The sequence below is a fragment of the Podarcis filfolensis genome (assembly GCF_964270895.1).
Source record: "Podarcis filfolensis genome assembly, chromosome: 18".
NCBI classification, from domain to species: Eukaryota; Metazoa; Chordata; class Lepidosauria; order Squamata; family Lacertidae; genus Podarcis; species Podarcis filfolensis.
This window is the reverse complement of record NC_139622.1, coordinates 7,608,997-7,613,830: the sequence shown is the minus strand read 5'-3', so window position 1 is coordinate 7,613,830 and position 4,834 is coordinate 7,608,997.

Sequence of the window (4,834 nt, the reverse complement as noted above, 5' to 3'; positions counted from 1 at the left end):
GATGCAAAACCCCACGCATACACTAAGCAGAAGAACAGAAGCATAACCACCCCACCCCACCCCACTCACCATTCCCCCTCTGTCCCCCTCTTTTCTTCCTAACATTGTATGTAACACTAATGTCTCACAACAAAGGGAGCGGAACTGTAGAAAACTCAACTTGAAAAAAGAGGCAACGCATGTGTTTTTGTACACTAAGAAATCTTTAATACAGTGGACGCTCGGGTTGCGAACGTGATCTATGCGGGATGCACGTTCGCAACCCACGTCTGCGAGTCTGCGCACGCACGGGTTGCAATTCGGCACTTCTGCGCATGCGCAAAGCGCGATTTAGTGCTTCTGCACATGCGTGACTGCCGGAACCCGGAAGTAACCCGTTCCGGTACTTCTGGGTTTTGGCAGTCCACAACTTGAAAAAACACAACCTGAAGCGGACACAACACGAGGTATGACTGTTTATATATAAAATATATATTTAAAAAGTTAATCAGCTGTCAGTGACTGGCTGGTTGTGGAATAGGAACCACTCCCACTATTGAAACTTACATTGGCCTGAGTTCTTGGTATGCTTTTTTCTTGGTATATTTAATAACAAGAACTTATTTAACGTTAGTATCATGGCCAAATGGTCTGAAGAAGGCTCAGAGCCTTCTTGGTGACAGGACAATGATGAAGGTGAAGAGGGCAATTGCCTCATATGACCTCCATGGTTCTGGATGGCACATTCCCTCACACCTGGTGGAAGTGCACACCAATAAAAGGGTTTTCACCACATGCACATAAAGGACTTGTTCATATCACAGCTGATCATAGTGTTCCTAATCATAATATGGTCATAATCATATTGCACTCCAAGGTGATGATGATGATGATGATGATTACTACTCTCTAGGTGTACAGGATACAATGACAACATCAAGTCTAAGGGCCTCGCGGTGCATTTGCAACCTCTCACTTGACAGTGGAAAGGATCTAGATAAGCTATCCTTACCAGCACGGTACGAGTCGGACTTTAGCCCTGGCAGAGAGAATGGCACATAAAATCCCGGCTACGTAAGGGAAAGAACGGCCACAAGCATTTAACACCATCTGGCAGAACTTTATTGCATAAGCCTCCAGCAACGATTTGCAAACTGCACAACAACGGCAGTTATGGATATCTGGCAACTTCACTGCATGTGACCTGAACTTTGGAGTGTTTTATTTCTTAAGGTTATGGAGTGTCTTGTATATTGCGCCTGTGCCTTTTTCTGTACTCCCTCCCCCCCCTTTGTTTTTATATTAAATTGTTTTTATTTTGAAAATTATACACACACACACATACACTTTTTTCCTAGAAACCTGATACAGTGGTGCCCCGCAAGACGAATGCCTCGCAAGATGGAAAACTCGCTAGACGAAAGGGTTTTCCGTTTTTTGAGCTGCTTCGCAAGACGAATTTCCCTATGGGCTTGCTTCGCAAGACGAAAACGTCTTGCAAGTTTGTTTCCTTTTTCTTAACACCGTTAATACAGTTGCGACTTGACTTCGAGGAGCAACTCATAGAACACAGTGTACATAGTAGCCTTTTTTGAGGTTTTTAAAGACTTTGGTGATTTTTGAAGATTTTCCAAAACTTCTTTTGCAGCCATTTGGTAAGTTAAGCTTTTAAAACTTTTTTTGGGGGGTTTGGATTTTGGGTTGGGGTGTTTGGAATTCAAGGACTTGGTGTTGGGGAGGGGTTTGCAAGAATCTGGAAGCTTGTGTGTGTTTTTCCTGCATTTTTATGATTTTTTGTGACCATTGGGGCACTCTGCTGTTTTTAAAAAAAAATTCTGGATTTGAATTTCTGTGTGCTGGGTGGCTGGGGGAACAGTTGGGGAGGGGTTTGCAAGAATCTGGAAGCTTGTGTTTTTTTTCTGCATTTTTATGATTTTCTGTGACCATTGGGCCACTCTGCTGTTTTTTAAAAAAATTCTGGGTTTGAATTTTGAAATGCTCTTTACAGTATGTGTGACTTTAAAGAGCACTTAATAAACTCTTGTTGTACCAAATTTGGCTTTGTTTGGACTTTTTTTGACCATAGGAACGCATTGATTGATTTTCAATGCATTCCTATGGGATTTCGTGCTTCGCAAGACGAAAAATTCGCTAGACGAAAAAATTCGCGGAACGAATTAATTTCGTCTTGCGAGGCACCACTGTATGTCTTTGCAAAGCAAAATTCTTACTGAATTCTTACTCCCTAGATTCATAGGATTGTAAGGGACCTTGAGGATCATATAGTCCAACCCCCTGAAATGCATAAATATGCAGCTGTCCTTTACGAGGATCGAACCTGCAACCTTGGCATTATCAGCACTGCACTCTAACCAACTGCGCTATTCACTTGGATATTTAAGAGGAAGACCAGAGCAACCCCTTTGCAAGCAGAACATTCCAGTTGCAATCCCGGGAGATAGCCCTTCCCCAATTCCCCGAAGAGCCTCTGTCTGTCAGTGAAGTCTATCCCAAGAAAGATAGAGCAATGATCAGACTTAGGAGATGATGGCTTCTTATAACATGGGGTCTTCTGCTGGGCGATAGCATCTCCCTGAACATGCAAAAGCCCTTCTGCTTCCCTCCTTGCAATTCAGCTCTTGAGAGACAGCCATATAGACTCTGCTCCTGTCTCCTCCTCCTCCTCCTCCTCCTCCTCCTCCTCCTCTTCTTCTTCTTCTCTCCTCCTCCTCCTCCTCCTCCTCTTCTCCTCCTCTTCTTCTTCTTCTTCTTCTTCTTCTTCTTCTTCTTCTTCTTCTTCTTCTTCTTCTTCTTCTTCTTCTTCAGTAGCGATCCCTCTTAGCCAATTAAGATTGTCTTCCATAAACACGGTTTTAACAGTGAGTCCGTAAGTGACTGTGGAGGCCAATTCTGGATCCACACGTCCTTCCACAGTGGGGACATTGGTTTCCAGGCAGGAGTTGATCCTGGTGTCGATTTGCCAAATGTGCCTTCCTCTTGGCACGTTTCTCCCTTGCGTCCTGAGTTCGAGTGTCTTCAAAGCCCATGACACCTTTGGTAAAGGCTGTTCTCCAACTGGAGCGCTCGCAGGCCAGTGTTTCCCAGTTGCTGGTGTTTATACTACCTTTTTAAAGATTTGCCTTGAGAGAGTCTTTGAACCTCTTTTGTTGACCGCCACCACTGCGCTTTCCATTTTTAAGTTCTGAATAGAGTAGTTGCTTTGGGAGACAATAATCAGGCATCCGCACAACATGACCAATCCAACGAATGTTGAAGAATCATCGCTTCGACACTGGTGATCTTTGCTTCTTCCAGTACACTGGCATTAGTTCGCCTGTCTTCCCAAGTGATGTGTAAAAAAGTTTTTATGGCAACAACAGCAGCAGAGGAGAACAGACAAATGCCAACAACATTTTGTAAACTCAGCATGTCTAGGCTAAACATATAAACCACAACCAGCGATAATAACCTGGAGATGGCAGGATTCGAACCTGTTTCTGCCTGCACTGGAGGCTGTGCATGACACCTGTATCTCCATACTGATGAGTCAATAGACAGTACAGAAAAGGACAAGAAGCATTTTCCAGACAGCAAAACTCTCGTGTTCTGCAGAACCCTTCTTTTCTTTACAGAGTTTCTTTCTTTCTTTCTTTCTTTCTTTCTTTCTTTCTTTCTTTCTTTCTTTCTTTCTTTCTGTCAATAACCAACAGAGGAGATAGGGAGAAAATAGAGCACATAAAACAGAATATAATGCGTTAAGTATACTATAAAATGTAGAGTTAGATTAACCCGAAGTACTACAGTGGTACCTCGGGTTACATACGCTTCAGGTTACAGACTCCACTAACCCAGAAATAGTGCTTCAGGTTAAGAACTTTGCTTCAGGATGAGAACAGAAATCATGCAGCTGCAGCAGGAGGCCCCATTAGCTAAAGTGGTGCTTCAGGTTAAGAACAGTTTCAGCTTAAGAACGGACCTCCGGAACGAATTAAGTACTTAACCTGAGGTACCGCTGTACTTAACCCGAAGTACCACTGTATTTCTGGATTAGCGGAGTCTGTAACCTGAAGCGTCTGTAACCTGAAGCGTCTGTGACCCGAGGTACCACCATAGCTTTCAACATTTCCCTTTTTAAAAGGGAAATTCCCTTATTCCGAATAGGATTCCTCGCAAGAAAAGGGAAAAGTTGACAGCTACAGGTACCACTGTAAAGTCCAAAATGCTCCTGTGAAAGCTAGACGGCAAAACCCGGCAGAACTTCTGGCGGCAGGCGAAAGGCAGTGGCAAAGACCACAGAGGAAGGCAGTGTGTGTGTGTGTGTGGTGCAGTGGCGTAGCATGGGGGGTGCAGGGGGTGCCGGCCGCACCGGGCGCAACATCTGGGGGTTAGGGTTAGGGGGCGCAAATCCATGGGTTAGGGGGCGCAAATCCACGGGTTAGGGGGCGCAAATTACTTGCCTTGCCCCGGGTGCTGACAACCCACGCTACGCCACTGGTGTGGTGGCAGGGAATCTCTGTAGGAAAACATCTGTCCGAGTCCTGCAGGGGCAGCGTGGCATGTGGCCAGCCCTGCCCATTTCTCGCGTCGGCCCTGCAAGCCCCTTGCGCCTCTGGGGCGACTGAGCCAACATGCAAGGAGATGTGTTGAAACGGAACCACACACAGGTGCGCAAAGCGAAGGGACCAAAGGCTCGATGGGAGGAGATAAACAGCTTGGCATATGTCGAAATGTGTGTGTGTGTGAGCTTCAGGGCTCGGCCGCCGTGCCTTTGCCACCCTGCCCCTCCCCTGTCCTCAAAGCCGTGCCTGGCCATGCAGATTTATTTAAATTTCCCCCAGCCCTGCGATCCGCAGAG